The sequence below is a fragment of the Aquarana catesbeiana genome, linkage group LG04, assembly GCF_042186555.1.
Source record: "Aquarana catesbeiana isolate 2022-GZ linkage group LG04, ASM4218655v1, whole genome shotgun sequence".
NCBI classification, from domain to species: Eukaryota; Metazoa; Chordata; class Amphibia; order Anura; family Ranidae; genus Aquarana; species Aquarana catesbeiana.
In genome coordinates this window covers 108,323,296-108,349,209 of record NC_133327.1, presented here as the reverse complement: position 1 = coordinate 108,349,209, position 25,914 = coordinate 108,323,296, and the positions used below count along the sequence as shown (strand labels likewise).

General features: G+C 40.7%; 1 protein-coding gene across 21 annotated transcripts in view; it reads right to left on the bottom strand.

Annotated features, from left to right (window-relative positions):
- Positions 1-25,914, bottom strand: part of MYT1L (myelin transcription factor 1 like) — a 716,654-nt gene that overhangs the window by 469,798 nt on the left and 220,942 nt on the right. For 19 of the 21 annotated variants that reach the window (XM_073625450.1, XM_073625442.1, XM_073625431.1 and 16 more), the window contains one exon: positions 6,209-6,320. The exons of the other annotated variants lie outside the window; for them this stretch is intronic. The gene's annotated coding sequence lies outside the window, so the exon portion shown is untranslated. The remainder of the gene's footprint in view (positions 1-6,208; positions 6,321-25,914) is intronic. 21 annotated transcript variants of the gene reach the window in all.

Genomic DNA, 25,914 nt, shown 5'->3' with positions numbered 1-25,914 from the left:
ACATGGGCGCAGACATCAATAAAAACCTCAGAACTTATACTAAGTCTGTGCTAAGGGGAATGATGATAAGACCGGCCGCTAGCAAAATGAAATGATACAAGTATTTCCCAAATATATACTGTATATAAGGGGTCTTCAAAAAGTTTCCACACTTTTATACTATTATATATATAAAAGTGCGGAAACTTTTTGAAGTGTCCGTTCTACACTATCCAACATTTCTTTCCTTTTAATTTCATTTCACCTCCATTTCCTTCTAGAACTGGGTGTATGTTCAAGTGTGCACATTCAATTCATTGGGTCATGTGTTTGAGTGGTCTGGCTTGTCTCCTGGCTGACCCCATTACCAGGTCCCCTTTTTGGCATTCTGGGGGGTGTTCTCTGCCTCCACCCCGGATGAGACTACATAGCCCAGGCCGCCGTTATGATCCCATTTAGGAGCTGTGATTAACTTATGGGCTGATCTGTAAGTATTTTTGAAACTGATTTTTAAATCCCCCGCCCCTTATTTAGAGGGTTTATATACTAACAGATATCTCATTATTTCAAAAACTTTTTTAGTTTATACATGCATCTGACTCCTGACGATTGGTTACAAGCCAAGAAATGTGTCGAGTTAACTCATGGATGCCCAAAAATATATATTTTTATTAAAAAATCATTCTATATTCTTCTATGTATTTACCTCTGTATCAATTGTATTAATCATGTTTACTGTCCGATTCATTTGTATTGATTGTACCATCAAGTCCAGTGATTAACTATGTTAAATATGTTTATATGAATATTATTATGTAAATCCTTCGTGATTACGTTATTCAGTCTATATTATTAATTATTACTATATTTTTAATACCTTGGAACATTGATTTGGTACCGTGACATTACATTAAATGAAATCAAATTTATAATCTAAAAAATTACTCTCGGTAAACAATTAGACATATATCCTTTGACATGCCTCATTCAAAGTCCCGTCCAAATTTCTATTTTAGATTCCATACAAATCAGGGATGGAGGCATGTAACTGTTCATACCTAGGCTGGTACAGGTCACAACCCCTCTTTCAACCATATATATACACATATATATATATATATATATATATATATATATATATATATATATATATATATATACACGCTAAATTACCAAAAGTATTTGGACACCTGCCTTTACATGAACTTTAATGGCATCTCAGTCATTACACACGGTCGGATTTTCCATCACACATTTTCCATCGGATTTTCCGACACACAAAGTTTGAGAGCAGGCTATAAAATTTTCCGACAACAAAATCCGTTGTCGGAAATTCCGATCGTGTGTACACAAATCCGACGCACAAAGTGCCACGCATGCTCAGAATAAATAAAGAGATGAAAGCTATTGGCTACTGCCCAGTTTATAGTCCCAACGTACGTGTTTTACATTACCGCATTCAGAACGATCAGATTTCAACTTTGTGTGACCGTGTGTATGCAAGACAAGTTTGAGCCAACATCCGTCGGAAAAAATCCTAGGATTTTGTTGTCGGAATGTTCTATCAATGTCCGACCGTGTGTATGGGGCATTAATCCATAAGGTTCAATATTGAGTTGGCCCAATCTTTGCAGCTATAACAGCTTCAACTCTTCTGGGAAGGCTGTTCACAAGGTTTAGGAGTGTGTCTATGGGATTGTTTGACCATTCTTCCAGAAGCACATTTGTGAGGTTAGGCACTAATGTGGACGAGAAGGCCTGGCTCGCAGTCTCCGCTCTAATTCATCCCAATAGTGTTCTATCTGGTTGAGGGCAGGACTCTGTGCAGGCCAGTCAAGTTCCTCCACCCCAAACTTGCTCATCCATGTATTGATGGACCTTGCTTTGTGCACTGGTCTAAATCATTTGGTGGAGGGGGGATTATGGTGTGAGGCTGTTTTTCAGGGGTTGGGCTTGGCCCCTTATTTCCAGTGAAGGGAACTCTTAAGGCATCAGCATACCAAGATATTTTGGACAATTTCATGCTCCCAACTTTTTGGGAACAGTTTGGGGATGGCCCCTTCCAGTTCCAACATGACTGCACACCAGTGCACAAACAAGGTCCATAAAGACATGGATGAGCAAGTTTGAGGGGCAGAAACTTGACTGGCCTACACAAGGTCCTGACCTCAACCTGATAGAACACCTTTGGGATGAATTTGAGTGGAGACTGTGAGCCAGGCCTTCTCTTCCAACATCAGTGCCTAACCTCACAAATGCACTTCTGGAAGAATGGTCAAACATTTCCATAGACACACTCCTAAATCTTGTGGACAGCCTTCCTAGAGTTGGAGCTGTTATAATTGCAAAGGGTGTACCAACGGAATATTGAACCCAGACTAAGGCGGGGGCCCCAATACTTTTGGTAATACAGTATATGGTAATATTGTATATATATATACAAATGTATATGCTGTGATCAATAAAAATCATTCTCCTGGACAGGTGTATATATTGTTGTTTATAACAGGGGGTAGGAAAGAAAAGTAAATCTAAAAGGGGTTAGAGGCAGCACCAAAAATCTGTTAGGACTTGTTTCCACAAGCATTGTCAACTGAAGAGTGATCTGTGGCAATGAGGAGGCAATATGTCACCTCCTTACTACCTGTGTTAACCCCTAAAAGCCCACAACACTGCAACTGCATGTGGCGAGTTCCCATTCACCTGACATCAATTTTTCTGCACCTCAGTGCATAGCATTGCGGCCAGGCCGTAGCATAGGTATACCCCATATGGCTGCCTTTGCAGCTTAGGAGGGGTGGTTGTGACAATAAGAACAAGCCCATTTTTACAACCCTCATCTCAACCGCCAACCATGTAAACTAAACCTTAATCTGGCCCTACACTAGTAGATTTTTGTACAAACGTTTGTATGAAAAATCTCATCACGCTATCCCATCTAGTGATTTCTTCCCTTTTCTACCGCTGAGAAGTAAAGTTTCCAGAGGAGAAGATAGAACACCTAATGCAAAAGAGTTGGACCATAAAGCTACCCCAAATGAAACTTGGAGAGAAATGCAGCTCAAACTTATACATAAAGCACGTTAAACCTTTACTATAGCCATTCAGCCTCCCCCAATATTATTTATCACACTAAGTGCCTATGCAACTCCAATTCACCTGACTTGGGCCATTTGCTATGGTCATGTCCCATATCCAACTTGTATGGACTCAAACCACAAACTATTTGACCCAATTGATGGGACCCCATGACGCCCCCTTTCTGCTCCATTATTTCAATTCCAAACTATTTTGCAATCAGACAGAGCAACTTCCTGCCTAAATAGATTTGAACATCTAACTATTTTAACAACAACAACAACAACAACAAATGATCCAAATGAATTGATTTAAACCACATCTTTCCTCAGAAACAGATCTACCACAAAAATTAAACAAACAAATGCTTATTGACCATTAGGAAGCCTCAAACACAGGATGCCCTCACTTAAAGGTTCTTTAATTCTCGGACCTTTTACTTACTCTATACCTTGACACCCACTAAACATAGAAACAATTTCATTGTTTAAATACTCCCAAATATATCTTACTGAGAAGTTGAAAGGTTCTCTGGGTCACCTAGAATTTTTCTGAAGCAAACACCACCCCCCTCCTGTCTGACATTTCTTCTATCTTGATATCTTTGAAAACTGAATTCATAGTCTTTTTTTTTTTCCTTCTATTAAAGTGGTATGAAACCCGAAAGCAAACATTTATTACATTGCAGCTTACAAATTATTAGATGCAATGGCAGCATTCATTTTCTTTTTTTGGCTTTATGTCCTTTATTTTCACCTGGTGATCTGTGCAATAGGTCTATTGCTTGATAAAAGAACAAGCAAACCGTTAGTGATGAGACAAACCATTTACCATGGACAGGGGTGCTTACAAGGATCAGCATTTATATATATATGTAAGACCTTTAACCTAAAAGGGAAAAAAATTGTTGTTGTAACTGCTTATAAAGTGTGATCTGAGGTTTTGGCTTCAACTCGTTAGGGTATCTAAAGCTAGTTGATCTAGCACTCCTCTCCCCTCAGACTAAAAATTCTGCTGTCCAAAGGTGCCCCTGTGCTTCTTCCTCCAGAGTGGGGGCTCGCTAATAGAGGAGGTGTGTTACTGGACAGATCAGTAGGTGAAAACAGAAGGAAAGAATTTTGCGTTTTTCAATACACATTTTTGATCCTTTGAAGTCTATGGATCCAAAAACCAGAAAAAAGTCCCTGGCCCTTTCCATAAAATGCACAGATGTGAACGTGACCCATAGGAAACCATTTAAATGGACTGTAGTGTGTTTATGCAAAACTGAAAATGCACTAAAAAATGCATAGGTGTGAACCGGGCATTATTGCTAAGATTTACAGGCCGACCTGTCCAGGGGCATTTAGTCCCGGGCCTTTATCTGTTCCACATATACATTTATCGATCTTCCAACCATGTAATGTAATGTACTAACAGATTCCTGATTGTTATGACTACTGTTATATCATTTCCTTTTCTCTATATGATATTTACAAGGCTGAGTACATCTCCTACTTTGTATCTTTGAAAAATATCAATAAACATAATCTTGTCACCACATTTGATAATGCCATCAAAGACTTGACAAATGTAATTTGAAAACACTTTGTAATTTGAAAATACAAATTAAGTTAGATTTTACCAAATGATTTTAGAATGAATGGAATTTCCCAAACAAAACCACGTTCACTGTTAAAACTTTGTTCATTCAAAAAAAAAAAATTTCTATCCTACTCTACTTTGTTTTTTTTGGCCATTACGTTTGGCCCCATTAACTATTAGAAAATTGAATGATTGTTCTCAAATCAATTTTTTCTAACAACATTTTACTTGTATATAGCAAGCTGTAGAGGCTCTAACCCGTCCCCCTCCATGCGTTAAAGAGTTTACTAAAGTCACGAAAATTCTTGTACGACATAATAAAAATTCGGAATTGATGTCATGTGTTATAGTGTATTTTTATTGCATTTTCGAACGACAACTGTACTGATTAAATGAAAATCGTACGATCTGGCATCATACAAAAAAAATTTTGTGCATATCCTAATAATATCGGCTGAACTGTCCTGATCGGCTCTCGAAAGCTCTGTACTAACGATATCGTACGATTGCTCCGAAATCAGTATTTTTCATATGATTTTCTGATCATGTGTACGGGGCTTAAGGCAGGCCATAGATTATGCAATTTTCTTTCTTTCCACCATGATTGCATGATTACCCCATCAGTGTTGATTGGTGAATCCCTCCCCCAGTGCTATTGTGTTCTGCCGGCGGGGAGCTTTCCCTGTAGGCGAAACACAGTTACATAGTTACTCTAATTGAAAAAAGACAGTCCAAAAAGTCTATCCAGTTCGACCAATAAAAGGAAAAAATAAATAAATTATTCAATCCCATATACACAATCCTATACCCACAGTTGATCCAGAGGAAGACAAAAAAACCCCAGCAAAGCATGATCCAATTTGCTCCAGCAGGGGTAAAAATTCTTTCCTGATGCCCTGAGAGGCAGTGATTAGTGTTGCTGGATATACCCAGCTTCATTATTCATTAAGGAAAAACCCAACCCAATAGATAGACTTGTATACAACCAGGGTGCCCATACATAGCTCCAAATTCAGCCAGTCCCAGCTGAACCGGACAAATTTCATATATGGCCAGCTTTAGGATTTAAAATTCCCTTGAGTTCTCTATACCCCACCCCCTATGTCCAAAAGAGAGGTGAACAAGCTTCATTTTCCTACACCGAGATTCAAACTGTACTAAAGGCAAAAAAAAAAACGTAATATTGACCTGGAGAAGTTTCATGCTGGGAATTAGATCTTACCACTGGTTATCCCAAAATGACATTTGTGGTTTCAAGCAGTATATATGGAAGAGTCAGGTTTTTAGAAACAATATTAATGATCTAAATTATATACTTCAAACTGTAATTGATGCATTTCACTGATTCCTAAAGAACTGTGTATTCTTAAATATCAGAAAAATTTACAAAATAGATGATGAGAGTGATCATGCTGGCTTTGTTTTTCATGGACACATGATTAATCAGTGTCATCAGCCACCGCATGGCATCACCGAAGATTACATCCTATAATGGCACAAATAAATGAAAAGCCAAGTGCACAGACACAATAAAGCCAAGAACAGAACTGCATGACTCTAAACATACCTGGTGTGTCCTGGCGGTATAATTGCTCTTTTCGTCCAGACCTCAAGCTTTGAGCTGTTAGGGGGAGGGGTGAATCAAAAGGTCCTCAGCTTCTGCAATTCTCATTCATTTTCTAAAAATATTAATAATCATTAAATGTAACAGAAGTACAACAGTATACCGTAGGAAAATAAAAGGCTATTAATGCGACAAGGCCAGAATCAAAGACAGAAGGACATGTAATGTATTCGGGACTCTATTTTACATGTTACTCGCTGCAATAATAAAATTAATTGGCCCAGACATACAGTAGAAGTGGTATTCATTTCTGTATCTCAAAAGCATGCTCCCATGAGTATATATTCTATACCTCATAGTGTAGAGCTATGTAGAGATAGATAGATAGATAGATAGATAGATAGATAGATAGATAGATAGATAGATAGATAGATAGATAGATAGATAGATAGATAGATAGATAGATAGATAGATAGATAGATAGATAGATAGATAGATAGATAGATAGATAGATGTGGGTCACCGATCTTGCTTGAATTTTAGAGTTTGCAAACTTTGTGGTGGACCTCATTAATGTCTTTGGAGGGCAAATTTTTTTGTGCATTTCTGGCACATCAACAGGTATATTTCTGTACTCGGAGGGTCTTTATGAACCTGTTCACACCTTTGCGATATGTTAACCCCAATGCACCTGCTCAATGCACTTGCATTGTAACACCAAAAACACTGCATACATGATTTGGCCTGTTGCATTGCATTGGGTGGCCCATTCAAGTAAATGAGCTGACCTAACTTAATGCATGTCACCGCAGTGGACCTGGCTGGTGTGAACGGGCCCTAAGGGATTAAACATAGGGAAATGTGCAGGTATTGCAGAGATGTACTGCATATGTGACATACACTTTAGCAGTCCGAATATCCTGATCCAAGGGGAAGTTGAACAAACAAATGAGGCTTTTCTAGTGGACTCCATATATCATTGCAACATTATACCCTGAATTGGCCAAATCTGTTGTGTACTTTGTATGCCTGGTAAATCTTATAAATCCCAATCTGGCCTTCATACATCTTACTAGTAAAAACTTCAACACTTTTGAAATAAATGTTTTAGTTCTGTCTATTGAGCATAGATCATTCACAGACAATTTTACACTTGCCTTGTAAAAAAAATGAGCACTGAGGAATATAAAGGTAGTCTGATTAGCTGCTTCAATGATTCTTTTTCCCAAGGACCTTAAAATTTGAAGATGCTAATAAAATGCATCTATATCAATAGCATATGACATATTAACAGAACGGCGTACCATTAATGGTTTCTTTAAAAAGAAAAGTTAAAATGAATAACTGTTTATACTAGAAAATCAAAGCCATTGATTGAAGATTTAACAACAAATTTCAGCAGCATACAAAATACAGTTATCTTATTTCAGGTCTAGCCCCTAAGAAAAACATAGTGCTACTGTGGCGCCCTGCCCTATGCTGGTTAAATAAAACTTTTGGCTCTGCTATACCTAGTTGAGCAACCATTTATTTTTCAGGTCTGGTCAGATCTCCCTGAACCTTGCTTCTGCCTGCTTCTGGAAGAAGCTTCCAGAACTGCAGTTAACCGGTTAAGGACGGTTAACCACTCTCTCTTCTGGGGTATCCCCCTGGGAGGTAGCCTGTGTGCTACAGAAGAACTGTTGCTGCTAGGCCACAGAGTGTGCTTGGCTGAGGGACTTGGAGGAACTTGGAGTTAAAGAAACTTGATAGATGGCACTGCCTGTGAAAGCTCAGCTGTAATAGGGAACCCTTGCACTGCCAGTAGACACCAGAGGTCAATACAAAGACTACGGTAGCTGGTTGTCCCCTCTACATCACATATTACTGAAAGTGGTAATAAGCCTAATTCCAAAAAGGTAATATACTGCAGCTTTCCAATCATTAGATGTGGTGGCTGTGTCAGTTTTCTTTTCTTGGGCTTTTTTCTCTGTTTTCGCCTGGTGATCTGGCTAGTAACACAACTCTTGTATTAGCCTGCCCCCACTCTGGATGAAGGAGAACTGTCCCTTTCCCTCTCTTCTGGGGTCCCCCGTCTGTGCTCTCACCTGGCTAGCTATGGGTGAGAGCACAGAGTTGGGCTATGTGCGTCGACACACAGTGCGACTGCCCCCCCCCCCCCCCCCACACACACACACACACTTTCTGCTAATAGGATTTGATTTACAACAGCAGGAACCAATGAATCCCACTGCTGCCTCTGAAGCCTGTGAGGAAAGAGAGAAAGAGAGAGCTCTCAAGCACAGCACTGGATTTAGATCTGGCTCCAGTAGGTATTTGGAGGGCTGGGGGGAGCTGATCATGGATGGTTTCTATCTTCATGCAGAAAATTAATCTGTACATTTATTTCCTTTCCTGAAATTTGTCTTTAAAGAGAGGTGGCAGTGTAACCACTTAGATTTAGGGTTTCACCAATGATACTTGCCTAATTCTAAAGGAAACAACCCTACATTTCCTTTGATGTGGTTAGAACTGTGACACTGTGCCTTTCCCCTACTATTTCATGATCTGTCTTTGTCATCTCCACCTGGGCAAGGTCATTTTAAAGACATTATATCCTTCCAAGCCAAAGGTTATTTATGTGTGTGACATTAATGAGGATATTATTGCTGCATCCTTTTGGCCAAGTAATCCCTAGGTAATCCGAAGGATCACCAGCTGCATATATTAGATGTATTCAGAAACTTATTTATCTATGTCAAAGGCTCAAAAGAATATAGTAGGTTAATGTTATTTGTCCTTTACGTGGGTCACAGGAAAGGCAATCAGGTTACAATGATATTACAGGAAAGATGGATAGGGTGAATGATGATTAAGACCTCCCGCTGGGAAATATGTGGGAACATAAACAAACAATATACAGTAGGTTTCTGCAATATGAAACTGTGTCGCATTGTTCAAAAAAACAAAATATATCATACTGAAATATAGAAAAATGAGCAGGTGTATTAACTGTATCTCATTGTCACCTCAAAACTGGCACACACTTTGCACCTGTGTCAATGGGCTTTTGTTTGCTTCATTTCCATACAAGTCTATGGAGATGCAAAACCCATTTAAAGCAGGACAAATGCAGGTCAGAAGGAGGCTAACTGCAGGTCAAAGGCACCTGTCAATGAATTCTAAATGATCTCACAAGCTTCTCAAACTGAGATAATCTACAAAAGCCCAAAGCCCATCCACACCAGTTGAACTCTGGTCAGAGCAAAAACATTTTAGTATATAAAACAAAAATCCGCACTTAGATATATATGTATAGCTGCAGCCTCCCCAGAAAAGGACCCCACAAAGTGTTGTCCCAAATAATGTGCGCGATAAGAACAGGGAAAATGGCGCTGCTAAGAAGTGATATGATAACCCCCCTGACCCAACGGGGGTAACAAGCAAAGGTGGGTATATATTAATAAAACCCTGGTGGATGTAACACATCTAATTCCAAACAAATGTGAAGTGCAATAAACTAAGCGGTATATAAAAAAGGCTTCTAATAAGTAAAAAGAGACATTCTCATCAGAAAATATAACATAAACATAAAAATGCCATCAAATAGTAAGTGAATCCTTAATTACAATATAAAGTGTCCAAGGTAATTGATTCGTAAAAAATGGGAAAATTATTTATGTAATATATATGACACAATAAAGAAAAAAGTCCATATAGCAGCATATAAATCCTTTCAGTGTCCCATATGCATGTTTCCAAAAAAGTGCTTTGTGCTAGTATCCAAAAAATGGCAACTTTATATCCTCTTCTGTGCAAAAATAAAGTGACTTCTTGTGCATAAAATAAGGTGACCAAGTGCATCCAAATAAAGTGACTTTTTGTGCTCCCCCTCAAGTATGTGCACTCACCAGAAGCCCTCACCCCTGCAGGGGTAAAGAGCATGTAATAAGATGCCGGATATTCCCAGGAAGCGATGAACTCTCCTAATGCGAACCAGAGTGTGATGAGAAAGGCTCTTTTTACTTATTACAACCCTTTTTTATATACCACTTAATGTATTGCACTTCACATTTGTTTGGAATTAGATGTTATTACATCCACAAGGGTTTTATTGATATATATACCCACCTTTGCTTGTTACCCCCATTGGGTCAGAGGGGTTATCATATCACTTCTCAACAGTGCCATTTTCCCTGTTCTTATCACGCACAAAAACATTTTAGTACTCTCTAATGTGAGACCTAGTTGGATCTCTAACAACCACATAAAAAAAGAAGAACTACGTCCTTTAAAGCTAAACTCTGGGCAAAAAAAATGAACCTAAATATATTTCTCATGGGTTGACCAAACTCTGTGCATGTGCAGGGAACAGAGCACAGGATGTGCAAGGGCAAGAACATGCATGCACATGAGCACGTACATGGCAAGGTGCACACGTGCACGCACAGGCTTGCCCACAGGCCCTGGAGTCCGGTAGCTGATTTAAACTGAAGTCTGTTTAGCCTCATTGCTGGCTTGTCTTTAGCTCTGAACCCTGTGTTCTGTGTTCCTAAAAACCTGCTGATCTTGCCGATGACCTGGCTATGTCTGACCCTTCTCTTAGGATTTCCCTTGCCGGTTATGTCTGCTACTCATCTGTGTTATTGACCCTGGTCTAAATTTCGGACCTTAACTCTGCCTCCTAACTGTTCTGACTCCTGCCTATCCCCAATCTTGAACCTGATTGTGATCCTGTACCTATCTGCCTGGTTGCTACAGAGCACAGCTTTTGACCTGACTTAGGACTGCCACTAGGTGGATCCATGTGTTTCCAAGAACAAGTTCACTGCTCCAGCTTCCTGGCACCAGTGCCATTCTGCTGCCCTAGCAGTCCCTATCTCCACTACCAGGGGTGTTTTGACGGGAATTGTGCAAGAGGCCACCCTTGTCATCTTGGGCTCCACAGTCAGGTACATGACAAGCATTCTCATACACTAACTGCTTACCAACACACTAGTGACAGTCCCTGGGATGCTGTCATCCCCACCCACACCCCATTCTTGACATGCCCACTTGCTGCTGTACAGGAGTCCTGTCTTGTGCTGCCAAGCGAGACTGTACTGCAGAGCAGCTAAAGACCACAAGGAGGAAAGCAGAGAGACTGGACTGTCAAACTTTTATGAGCAGAGATGCAAAGAGAGAAGAAAGAGAGACTAGCTGCAAGGAACTGCTTAGGCAGAGCTATAAAGGGAAGAGCCACAAAGAACAATGACCAGAGCTGCAGAGTAGTATCCAGGGCTTCCATCATCACTCATGCACTAGTACACAGTAAGTACTATCCTGTGATCTACAAGTCCCAGCATTCAATGCACCTGAGAAAATGTAGCCACCCAATTGGCAAACAAGTGGGACAAAGAGGGATCTGATTGATTAAAACTTAATATTAGCAAAATCTTGCTTGGGTATTACCATTCACCCAAATGTGTAATGTCAAGGACAGGTGTTTTGCTCATCCGTTCTGTGCTTCTGAGGTAGAATGGTAAGCATGTGAAAGCTGCTAAATGTAACCAGCATGTCCACTAACTAATCAGCTCCTCAGTTGTTTTGAATGGTGGGACTTGTGGAGCACAGGAGAATACTTGTGGTGTTCCTTCACTAAAGCCTGGATGGTCAGATAGTGATGATATAAGATGCCATTTTTTTGGTTGGAATTGGCAATAGTTTTAACTTAGGCAGACCATAGCAAAGTCTTAGTTTTTGTAGAAAAAAGATATAGCATTTTTACTGCTGATATAATGAGTGGGCTAGGTCCAATACAATATTAATGTTTAAAATAAATGTACAGTTGTCCTTTAAAATATATCTGAAGCCAAATCTTTCCTTTTAGTTTTGGATGGAGTGGTGAGGGGTTGTCCTGGTGACAACTGTCACGAAGACTGAAGGTGAGTGAAACTCTAAAACTTTCAGTTTTCATCAGAATAGAGGGACAATTGTTGTGGTTATGCCTAAGAGGGGATTTCCCTCACTTTCGAGTGATGTCTCTTCATTTTCTATTGTATCTACAGGACAAGAAGTGAAGGGAAATCTTCCCTACAGGATACACACAGCAAATAAATAAGCAAGTTTAACTGTTTGTTACTCTATAATTAAAAAAGAAAGTTTTGGCTTTAGATATACTTTAAAGGAAACCAGTCCAGTAAGCTGTCATTTCTAACATCCTTATCGTATATAAATTTTGTGTGGCTATCGGGCTGTTCCAATAGCTTTGATACATTCTGATGCACTGACAGAAACATATACATATCAAACGATCTGACATCACTTTGACTTCAGTTGTTGCATGCTTGTTCCAGATCAGTGCCTGAGAAAGTATTGAAGACAGTAACACCAGAGAACTACGGTTTTCAGAAGGAGGTTAGCAATGACAATAGAAGAAGCAACCAAAAGTCATTAGAAGCTCTGGAACAATGTAATGTATAAGTCCCCTAAGTGACTGAGGAGCACTTGAATATTTGTGCCCATAGTACCAGGTTTAGTTAGAGCAGCCTGGAAGGTAAACCATTACTTCTGCTGTTGTGCTTCTATATAGGCCTCATAAATGCTATACTCAGTATACCCTATTCATTTCCATGTCTTTAAAAAAAAAACCATAGTCCCAAGGAATTTGGTCCAATGACCCTGTTAACCCAGTAGTATAATTAGGTTTTGTGCTGCCCTAGGCCTGACTAAACTCGTGTACCGCCTAATTTAAATATGACACACCCCTTCCTGTCAAGGCCACACCCCTTGCTGTTTAAGACCTGCCCTGAAATTTTCAAGTGGGGACACTAATTCTGAGGGCCTGGGGGGGGGGCAATGGATTCCCTTCATTTGCATAGATTTCCTCTCACTTCCTGTTTGGCTATGAGGCAGGAAGTGAAGGGAAATCTCTGCAATGGGCCAGGGATGGGAAAAAAATAAACTGACAGGGGCTATAGCCCTCCCTTACTCTATCCAAAATTAAAAGTGTTGCCTATAGATCTATTTTACGGACAAATTTCTGGTAATTTTATGGAAAGGACTAAGAAGATATAACCATGCCAATGGTGCAGCAGAAAACATAGCACAGTGAGTTAGGTTTGTGGTCCAGGATGATAGGACAGTCAAAATTAGAAGCGGCACCCCCCCATAGTTGTGGAATGCCGAAAGCAGTGCGGCCGCTTTATGGGGGTGCTAGACTAATTTTCCTTTCAGCACAGTCTGCCCCATAAGACTGGCGCTACACTAACAGTGTAGCGCAAGCTTGCAGGGACTCTTCCCGTGCTGTCCTCCTGCGAAGTGCTGCCCTAGGCCTGGGCCTTTTTGGCCCAGGCCAGGCTATAGCATTGTGTTAGCCACAACTGTAACAAGTGCTTGGCAGAGAGACAACTTGCTTCACTTTTAGCGGTATTAAACCCAAAAGCAAACATTTGTTATATTGCAGCTATGAGATGTGATTCCTGTAATAGTTTGCTTTTTAGAGGTGTATAACTGGCTAGATCACCATGTAAAAACAGAAAAAAAAGCCAAAGAAAAGAAAACGGATGCTGCCACCCCATCTAATGATTGGTAAACTAAAATACAATATGCAAAGTGCCATACGCCGCTGCCTACGTCTGGGAGACTGTCAGCAGCTCCTTGCCAATGACTCACAGCTAGGACCTGCTGATCGGCGGTGTACAATCGCAGCCCATAGCTCTGTGTTGATAAACAACACAGAGTTCTATACACAGTGAGCGATCTGTCAGTTTTTCATCGATGCAAAGCAGGAAAGAGAAACGGAGAGATCTAGTAGTAATAGCAGCACACTTTACACACATTACACATTGTTAGGCACACAGTTAACCATTTGATTGCCTTAGATGTTAACCTCTTCCTAGCCAGTGTCATTAGTACCGTGACAGTGTATAGTAGTATCATTGATCACTGTTTTAATGTCACTGGTGATGTCATTGGCAGTTAGTCAGTTCCCCCCACAGGGTCAGTTAGTGTCAGATTGTCCGAGGCACTATCACAGTCCCATTATAAGTCACTGATCACTGCCATTGGTAGTATAAAAAAATTACATTTCCAGTGTATATACCATAGTTTGAAGTCACTATAACTTTGATGCAAACCATTTAATATACATATATATATATATATATATATATATATATATATATATATATTTAATATACACTTATTGAGTTTTTTAATCAAAGACATGTAACAGAATACACTTTGGCCAACACTTATGAATTTTTTTTTTTTTTTTTTTTAATTTTGTTATTGGATATGTTTTATAGCAGAAATTAAATATATTGGTTTTTTTTCAATATTTTCAGTCTTTTTTTTTTGTTTATATTGCAAACAATAAAAAAAACAGTGCTGATCAAATACCACCAAAAGAAAGCTCTATGTGTGTGAAAAAAATTATACAAATTATGTTTGTGTACAGCGTTGCATGACCGTGTAATTACCAGATAAGTTAGCTCAGTGCAGAATAGCAAAAAATGACCTGGTTGTGAAGGGGATAAAACCTTCCAGAGCTCATGTGGGTAATACCACTTTCATGCAGAACAAAATATTAGGGGGTCTTTGCAGGCCCTAACATGCATCAAACTCACCCTCAATGGTTTGCCATAAGCTCCATCGTGAAAACTGCATATTTAAAAACATAAACAAATTCCTAATTTGTATCCAGCATATGGAAAATGTATGCATGCTGAATCTGACATATGAGTGCTAAGTGCAATAATCTGAGAACCTGTCTGGTGTCAAAGACCTAGTAGTGCACTGAAGTATGATAAACCTGGCACTAAAGATAAAAACACCTCACTCCTGATGACAAGTTTAGCTCGAACATAATCAATAATTCAATGAGTTAGTTCTTTTCAGATGTCAATTTAAATTTAATGAGCAAAAGATGCATCTTGCATTAAGCTTGGGCTGGGAAACATTTTTTAATATTGTAAAAAAATATGTTTGTAACCCATACCTGGTTTAGCTTATAGAAAAAAACATGTTAATGCCACCAAGGCATTTCTTTATTAAAGTATAACTAATAGAGCTAATAGAGAGGAAGGGGGGAACCTCACCATGCCAACATCCAAAATATATATATAAGGATTGAAAAACTCAAAAAATAGGTGGACTTTGTGGGCACATAATGAGAGGAGAAATCATTAAAAAATTATAAATTGTATTACAACATGATTAAAAAACATATATAAAACATACAATCAGCACCCTATAAAGACACAGTTACCAGTTACCCAATAGTGCAGTTACAGAAGGCTATATGGAAAGTATAAGGATTGATTTAATAATATGTCTAACAACGAAATTTGATCCAAAAACACCTTTGACGAGCAAGTTTTGGAGGCGTTTTTGGATCAATTTTCTTTACTAGACATATTATTAAGTCAATCCTTATACTTTCGATCCAGCCTACTGTAACTGCACTATTGGGTAACTGGTAACTGTGTCTTTATAGGGTGTTGATTGTATGTTTTATATATGTTTTTTAACCACTTGCCTACCAGGCACTTACACCCCCTTCCTGCTCAAGCCATTTTTCAGCTATCAGCGCTGTCGGAATTTGAATGACAATTGCGCGGTCATGCTACACTGTACCCAAACAAATTTTTTATCATGTTCTTCACACAAATAGAGCTTTCTTTTGGTGGTATTTAATCACCGCTGGGTTTTTTATTTTTTACAAAAAAAGAAAGACCAAAAATTTTGAAAAAAAAAATGTTTTTTACTTTTTTTCTGTCAGTAAATTTTGTAACGAAGTAATTTTTCGCCTTCACTGTTGTGCGCTGATGAGGTGGCACTGATGGGCACTGATAGGCTGAACTGGTGGGCATTGATGAAGTGGCACTTATGGGCACTGATGAGGTGGCACTTATGGGCACTGATGATGTGGCACTGATGAGGAGGCACTAATATGCCGCACTTATGAGCACTGATAGGTGGCACTGATATGTGGCACTGATGAATACTGATAGGCGGCACTGATGGGCACTGATAGGCCGGCACTGGTGGGCACGGATAGGCGACACGGATATGCAGTACAGATGGGCACTGATGGTCATTTATTGGTGGCACTGATGGGCGACACTAATGGGCATTGATCGACAGCACTGATAGGCAGCACTGATTGCCAGCACTGACTGCCATTGCTAATGGGCACTGATTGGTGGCACTTGTGGGCAGTGGTGGGCACTGATTGCTGGCATTGGTGGGCACTGTTTTGTGACACTGTATTTATTTATTGTAATCAGGGCACTGATGATCAGTGCCCTGATTACATTTCTAGATGTCCCCCTGTGAGGAGATGCCGCTGATCGGCTCTCCTCGCCTCACACTCTGTCAGTGTGAGGCAAGGAGAGCCGATTACCGGCATCTCCTTGTTTACATGTGGCCGGCTGTAATTGGACACAGCCGATCAAATGGTTAAAGAGCCGCAGATGCTGCCTTTTACAGAGTTTGGGGTCGCACCATGTCCTAGCAACTAGAGCTGCACTGCGCCGCTGTTATTTGACAAGCAGTTAATCATGTTGTAATAAAATTTATACGTTTTTAATGATTTCTCCTCTCATTATGTGCCCACAAAGTCCACCTATTTTTTGAGTTTTTTTATCCTTATATCCCTGTTGGTTTTACCCTTTCTATCTTTCCTGTTTATCATAATCATCAAAAGTGAAAGCATAAAAAAATCAAAATTTCAGTTTGTCCTCGGAACAGTATTAGCAGGGAAATGTTCTAACTTGGACACTAGTTCTGGTGACCTGAGGGGCCCCAAAGTATTTCCTTAAATTGCAGGGATATCTCTCACTTCCTGTTTTGGCTATGGGATAGGACTTGAAGGTAAATCTCCCCAATAAGAAACCTGAGAGGGTTTATAACCCTCCTTTATTCTATCTAAAGCAGTATTTTTCAACCAATTTTCAGTCAAGGCACATCGCACACAATCCCGGGGCACACCAGTCTGAGGGCTCGTTCCCACCAAGAGGTTCATCCGAGGGTTAATGCGGCTCCCATCCTGGAACCAGTTTTGTGCCTGTTTAGACTGAGGAGCATGATACCTGTCTGTGCGGTGAGACAACGCCTGTGTGGCAAGCCTCTTTAACAGTCCCTGACTCTTTTCCAGATAGAGTATCTAGGCCACTGGAACCAGCGACTATAGACGGAGAAGAGGAGTATTAGGTGGAAGCCATTCTGGACTGAAGGAGAAGAAGAAACCAGTTCTTCTGGGCAATTTATTGAGTGTGCGGATGCTGCAGCGGGTCCTAGTGAGTGATCTTCACCATCCTAATACTGTTCCTATTGTGGTCATCAGCAAGCTTAGAGGCCTTGGCTGGGCTATAGCCACCTGTCTTTTAAGCTTGCCGTCCGGTAATCTCAATCTACAGCTACGGTGGTCGAGCACTTTGTTTGTGTGTGCACACTGCGGTGCTATTATGACCCTTCATGTTCTCAATGGCTTCTTTGTCTTCATGTCAATTGTTGTGGACTTATTTTTTAGCGCAGCTTCCCCAATTCTATAGACTTTTTTGTGTTAATGCTTTTTTTGCAAGTTCCCACACACAATGCATTTTTTTTAGTGAGCTGCACTATGCGTGTGAAACATGCACAAGTCTACCACCATGATTTTTAAAATTGTGCAGCGCCAAATAACATGGTACTACGGTACCATGTGTTTTAGCAGGCACAAATGTACGTGCATTTGCTAGATGCGTGGGAATGTCATTAGGAATTAATGGCACGGATGCATGTCTGTAAAAGGTACCACATTTTTGTGTGGTACGGGAAAACACGCAATTTCACACCTGTTACCATACTGCACCTAGTGTGAACAAGCCCTAAAATGTACTCTATGAGGCAGAGTTCAATGGTCTGTGAGTTGTAAACTCCCCTCCCCCCCAATTCCCCCTTTCTAGCACAAACTCTCCCAAATCCCCTGTCCTAGGATTACCCCCAATCCCCTCTTGTAGCATAACACCCCCAAACCCCCATTCCTGGCACAACCCCCCTAACCAAAATCACCCTCCTAGCACAACCCTCCCAAATCCCCCCTCCTAGCACAAACCCCCCAAATCCCGCCTCCTAGCACAACCCCTCACAAAAATCACTCTCCCAGAACAACCCCCCAAAATCCCCCCCAGCACAAATTCTCTCCCTACACGAATTACAAGAATGACAGCAGCAGAGAGGTGGGGAGAGCATTTGGATCTGAGCGAACCTGTTATCTCCTGTGCTGCAAGAGGGAGAAACACTGTTAACTCCTGTGTAGAGAGGAGGCAGAGAGCTCAGCTCGCAGCTCAGTCTGCATCTCCCCCATTCTGTGCTCCTCTCTGTACTCTTGCTGGCAAGTCCTTAGCAACTGATGACATCAGTGGTTGGTAGGACGTGGTCGGGTGGCCAGCTCAGCTTTCTGTTTTACTGGCAAGAATGTAAAGATGAGAGTGGGGTTGGGGGCTGAGCTCTCTGCCTCCTCTATACACAGGATTTATCAGTGCTCTCTGTGTCCTGTAGCACAGAAAATAACAGTATCACTCAAATCGGGATGTTGCCATGGCACCCCTAAGGGCTCCTCATGGCCCCCCCAGGATGGGGGGCACCCTGATTGAGAAACACTGATCTAAAGTGAAAAAAAAGTTTTGCCTATAGGTAGCAAGATAAATGCAAAGCATGGAAATCCTTACCACTCAATCATTTATGGGCAACTTGATACACAGGTAACACAAAGATAGGAGACATGAAATTGCAATTAAATATGAGTGCCAAGATGGAGATTTACTATAAATACAGTAGAAGCCCAGTTCAGAATTTTATTACTATTATGAGTAAGTGTCGCCTTATAAATGTATGTTAAATCTCCATTAATAGCTGTAAAATAATTGTAATTATGAATATATTTCCTTTTAGAGAGGTATCTATGTGGGTGTGTAGCTTCCCAGAAGTCCCTGTTATACAGACGATTCGGTGCCTACGCTTGTTTATCTAAACAATGGGACCCAAACCTCATTGTTCTACAAATATTTAATTCAAAGGATCCCTCGTTTAGATATGCAATGAGGGTGGCCAGCATGCAATCAATACTTAACTTCCCTGGAAAGGTCATGTACCTACAACGTAAATCTCCCCCTCAAAATAGTCAGTGCCAAGGATTTGCATTAAAGGGGGCTGACTTATGCAAAGTATAGGAATTGGAGATTTAGCCAATTCTTAACCAGGAATAGGGAGGCCCACCAATTAGAACCATGCCATGCCAAACAATGAGGCATCAGCCTGTAATGATATGCACAGACTAGATGGGAGGGAAGAGTACATGCTCTATGGTAGAGCAGCCACCAGAATGGAACCTTTGTGGGCATGGTAACTATGGAAAATCTACCTTGAAGTTGTAGCTAAATGTTTATCTTATGTTTTTTCTGTCCTGCTGTTTGTAGATTAATGTTTTGAGTATTATACTCTCCATTTCTTCATGTAATCCATGATCTTTACCCTTTTCCTGTAGAACAGATAGATTGCTGTGTATTAGTTTAGGCCTCTTTACTATTTACCAATACATTTTTGTTATTGTGCTTAAACTGTCACTCATGGTCAAAGAACTCTCAATAACCCTAATCATATCTGAGAGATATTAAATCTCAAATATAACTTACGGGTAACAGTAAGCATTCAGAAATGTAACCAGGGGTACATTAAAAAGAACTTGTCATGACTAGGGATAAGCCGAAACACCCCCGGTTTGGCTTGCATCCAGAACATGCGAACAGGCAAAAGATTTGTTCAAACCCATGAACACCGTTAAAGTCTATGGGACACGAACTTGAATAATCAAAAGTGCTCATTTTAAAGGCTTATATGCATGGTATTGTCATAAAAAAGTGTTTGGGGACCTGGGTCCTGCCCCAGGGGACATGTATCAATGCAAAAAGAAGTTTTAAAAAGGGATGTTTTTTCGGGAGCAATGATTTTAATAATGCTTAAAGTGAAACAATAAAACTGTAATATTCCTTTAAATTTTGTACATGGAGGGTGTCTATAGTATGCCTGTAAAGGGGCGCATGTTTAGAACAGTCTGACAGCAAAATGACATTTCTAAAGGAAAAAAAGTAATGTAAAACTACTATTGCTAGCGCCAGCTATAATGAATTGTCGGTCCGGCAATACACATGAAAGTTCATTGATAAAAACGGCATGGAATTTCCCCACAGGGGAACCCCGGACCAAAATTTTTTTTAAAAATGCCGTGGGGTCCCCCCCAAAAATCCATACCAGACCCTTATCTGAGCACACAACCTGGGAGGTCGCAGGAAAAGAGGGGGGACAAGAGAGCGCTCCCCCCTCCTGAACCGTACCAGGCCACATGCGCTCAACATTGGGAGGGTGCTTTGGGGTAGCCCCCCAAAGCACCTTGTCCCCATGTTGATGGAGAGAAGGGCCTCATCCCCACAACCCTTGCCCGGTGGTTGTGGGGGTCTGCCCCCCAGATCCTGCCCCCGTGTGAATTGGTAATGGGGTACAAATGTACCCCTAATATTTCACAAAAAAAAGTGTCAAAAAGGTTAAATAATACAAGAGACAGTCACCCGGTGACCCCGCCCTCCTCAGGGACTTCACGTGGACTTCCCTATGGCTTTCCCCATGTTGTCAGAGGGGGGCGGGGTCACCCAGAATGAAGATTAGAAGAAAGAAGATGGAAGAAGATGAAAGAAGAAGAAATTAATAAAGGACTTGTCAAAAACCGTCTCTTGTGTTTTTTAACCTTTTTGACACTTTTTTGTGAATTGGTAGGGGTACAAATGTACCCCATTACCAATTCACACAGGGGGGGCCGGTATCTGGGGGTCCCCTTGTTAAAGGGGCTTCCAGATTCTGATAAGCCCCCCGCCCGCAGACCCCCACAACCACCGGGCAAGGGTTGTGGAGATGAGGCCCTTCTCCCCATCAAAATGGGGACAAGGTGCTTTGGGGGGTTACCCCAAAGCACCCTCCCAATGTTGAGGGCATGTGGCCTGGTACGGTTCAGGAGGGGGGCCGCCCCTCTCGCCCCCCCCTCTTTTCCTGCGGCCTGCCAGGTTGCATGCTCGGATAAGGGTCTGTAATGGATTTTTGGGGGGATCCCACGCCATTTTTTTTGTCATTTTTGCACGGGGTTCAGCTTAAAATCCATACCAGACCCTAAGGGTCTGGTATGGATTTTGAGGGGGACCCCCATGCCATTTTTTTAAAAAATTTTGGCGCGGGGTTCCCCTTAACATCCATACCAGACCTGAAGGGCCTGGTATGGAATTTAGGGGGACCCCCACACACTTTTTTTTAAATTTTGGTTCGGGGTTCCCCTGTGGGGAAATTCCATACCGTTTTTATCAATGAACTTTTATGTGTATTGCCGGACCGACAATTCATTATAGTCAGTGCTAGCGATAGTAGTTTTACATGACTTTTTTTCCTTTAGAAATGTCATTTTGCTGTCAGACTGTTCTAAACACGGGCAACATGCGCCCCTTTACAGGCATACTATAGACACCCCCCAGGTACGAAATTTAAAGGAATATTACACTTTTATTGTTTCACTTTAAGCATTATTAAAATCACTGCTCCCGAAAAAACGGCCATTTTTAAAACTTTTTTTTGCATTGATACATGTCCCCTGGGGCAGGACCCAGGTCCCCAAACACTTTTTATGAAAATGCCATGCATATAAGCCTTTAAAATTAGCACTTTTGATTTCTCCCATAGACTTTTAAAGGGTGTTCCGCGGCTTTCGAATTTGCCGCGAACACCCCAAATTGTTCGCTGTTCAGTGAACGGGCGAACAGCCAATGTTGAACAGCCGAGTTGAACTCATGTTCGACCTGAACATAAAGCCCATCCCTAGTCATGACATTAATATAAATGCTATTATTGCTGGTCTCTTTTGGAAGTTGCTTGGCCATCATGCTTATCTTCTAGCTTCACAATGATGAGAATGATCAGTGCTAGATTTCCCATCAGGCATTTGTAGAATATATATAAAGCATATTATTAAAATGCATTCAACAAAACTATATTATGTACGAACAGGGTATTCATGTTTATAACTGTGCTTGCCACATACCCCTTTGCCCTTCTTACCCTGCCTTTAAAAGCCCACTGGTTGGCTATGGCATGCTCTTTATTAGCATTTTGTATCCAATAATATGCAGACTTCAACAACTGATAGCCAGAATCCATATTCATAGACTCCATCCTGTTCCCCTAATGGCACATGGAAAGGTGATGTTGGCAGACACGCGCCCACTACATCACTCTGCCTTTGGGACTTTCTTCACACAATGGAAATGTGTTGATGGCCTGTGGTGAGGAGCTTGCTTAGCCACTGTGTTGCACTGAATGATTTTAAAGAAAAATCTGACATGTGAGCACCTAAAGTATATTTTACTCATGAAAAATTATCTTTAAGTAGTCAGCATTGACCATGGTCCTCGTCACCCTGCTTCTGTATTCGTCTCACTGTATCTCTTTCAGAACTAGGACAAAACCTGAGATTAAAATACACACAACCTGCATCTCCAAAGATCAAGTGTGGTTTATTCTTTTGTTGAAGAAGTAATAAGTGTACTGTATCACATTAGACATAAAATGACCATATAGGTGAAAAAGCACACATTTCATCACATTGATACTTTTGAAGGCTAACTAATAAAATGTAGTAAACTACAGGCAAACATTCAGTATACACATAATACATCTAGTATTTTTAATTTAAACAGTGTAAGTGCTTGATCTTGACCTCCTTTTGGTCTCTTGCAATCTCTGAACAGTAAAGGTCAGACAGGGAAAGGGAACTGATTGTCAAAAACCCAACAGCCTGGTTGTACACAAGATGATCAATAGATTGACTTGTGTACAACAAGCCTGTCCATATATGGATCAAAGTTCTTGCTGAACCGGCTGAATTTGGATCCATGTATGGCTGGCTTAAAAATTTACCTGTCAGGATTCAGGAATCAAACAATATGTTTAAAACTAACATAGTTCTCCTAAAGCAAGAACCACACTGTGCCTCCATACACCTTTAGCTGTCAGTAGAGTGTCTTCTGCATGCTTAGAATACCACTGAAGGTGGGCAAACTTTGTACAAAATCATCAAACTAAAGTGATATTAAACCCAAAAGTAAACATTTATTATATTGCAGCTTCCCATTTCATAGATGTTATGGCTGCATTCATAAAGTCTTGTTTTTTTTATACTTACCTCCTCTGTGCAGTGGATTTTCACAGAGCAGCCCCGATCCTCCTCTTCTTGGGTCCCTTTTCTGTGCTCCTGGCCCCTCCCTCCTGTTCAGCGCCTCCACAGCAAGCAGCTTGCTATGGGGGCACCCAAGCCGAGCTGCAGCTCTGTGTGTCCATTCAGATATGGAGCTGTGGTTTGGCCCTGCCCCCTGTCTCCTGATTGGCTAATTGACTTTGATTGACAGCAGCGGGAGCCAATGGCACTGCTGCTGTGTCTCAGTCAATCATGAGGGAGAGTCCCAGATGGCTGAGACACTCGTGGACATTGCTGGACAGAGATGGGGCCCAGGTAAGTATTGGGGGGGGGCGAAGGGAGCTGCTGCACACAGAAGGCTTTTTATTTTAATGCATAGAATGCATTAAGATAAAAAAAACCTTCTGACTTTACAACCCGTTTAAGTCCTTCTGTGTGCTGTAACTGCTTATAAAGTAAGAGCTAGAGTTTAGCTTCAATTTGTTAGTGTATTTAAATCTGCTAGTACATCTAACAGTCCCCACCCCCCAGACTGACAATGCTGCTTTCCAAAGGTGCCCCCTGTGCTCCTTCATCCAGAGTGGGGCATTCTAATACAGGAGGCGTGTTACTGGCCAGATCACCAGGTAAAAATACAGGGGGAAAAGCCAAAGAAAAAAAAACTGATGAGGCCACCACATCTAATGACTGATAAACTGCAATATGTGACATTTTTGGTTTTGGGTTTAATACTGCTTTAAAATAGAAGTCCAGTCAAATACTATCTAAGCTTAAACCTGCTCCCATCCCCATTCTAAGCCCTATACTAACTACACTGTAAAGGAAAAGATGTCTATACTTACTTATTCTGAAGGCGCTCTGGTCCGGTCACATAATACCCCCCATCTGCTGGCATCAGTGAAGAGGAGTAATCGCCAACAACAGCTGCAATGCATGGGCAGAGGCGTCACCTATTGGCTTATTATGGGGCATCCATTGTTGGCTGTCACTCCTCTAATTATTTAGGATGTATGTAAACATTGCATAAAATGGGGAAGTTAGAGTTGAATGGCATAAGTTGTCACCACAGCAAGGTAGGGAACATCCTCCTATTGGGATATTTATCCTTATGACAACTCTCTAAGATAGGAATTCCTTTCATGATATATAGATTTCCTCTAGTTTCCTTGTGTGTCTCCAGGATAAAAAGGAACATCAGTACAAAGGCTGGAAAAAAATAACATGATTTGAGTTTTATTCTTCCATTACTCTAGAACTAAAAAACAGGGTTTGGCTTTACATACACGTTGAGGCAATTTACTATAGCTCTGAGAAATAAAAGGTCAAAACACTACCCTGATAGCATTATCTGCTTATTGTATCTTGTGGAGAACCTCATCACAGGCTCTGTCAGTCTTTGAATGTTTGTCAGAAGATTACTTGTTTTCAAGGATACATGGAGTCTACTGGCCAGATACCACTGACAACAAGAAGAGTAACTGACAGGTTCTGCATGTAAGCAAGGACAGATTTTGAGGTGAGCCATGTCCTTGCAGTTATATATTACAGGTATTTATATAGCGCCGACAATTTACGCAGATCTTTGCATACTGTACATTTACATAATTCCTCGCCCTCAAGGAGCTTACAATGTAAGGTCTCTATCTCACATACATATACATTCTAGGGCCAATTTAGACAGGAACCACTTAACCTACCAGCATGTCTTTTGAGTGCTGGAGGAAACATGCAAACTCAATGTGGGTAGTGTGTCGGAAGGCAGAAGTGCTAACCACTAGGCCACTGTACTGAAGTGGAATTGTACTTTTACTATAATCACACAATTAGCCCCAGACCACTGCACTTCCAGCATCCTTCCAGATGTGCAGCACCCTGTGCAAGTTAACTCACCAAAGATGAAACTTAAAGAAGCAAAGCAAAGGACATTTAATGGAATGCTTTTAATTTGACAGCAAACTCTGTGAGGAGTTTTGGAAAAGGCAGTCAACTACCTATAGAAGTGGGAATGAGGATAATGAAAAATATTAAGCTGAATAAATAAGTGGAAAAGAACGTTTTTTTAAGGATTATAGGAGGAAAATTTCAAAATAAAGAACATGAGGGCAAATAATGAATTATAAAACAATTATAAACATCTGGATACAGAAGGGGATTTAGGAAACATCTTAACCATCTCAACCATGAGATAAGGTTGTGAGAAAGAATCCTGAAGCAGATGCCCTGTGCTGGTGTACATTATTTCTCTTTCTGCTATCCTACTAAATATAGGGCACAGAATATATAATATTTCATAATTATTTTTTTAAAGCAGACAGTAAGTTCTACTGTAAATCAGGTTTCTACCTAATGAATACTTTTAGTAGTGACAAAATGTGATCATGGAGCCTGCGTGACTGTATGGCTGTATTTCTCTGGTTTGACAGGTATTGATGCACACTCTATTGGCTAAAACATATTGCTTCTATGTTTAGTCTAGTGG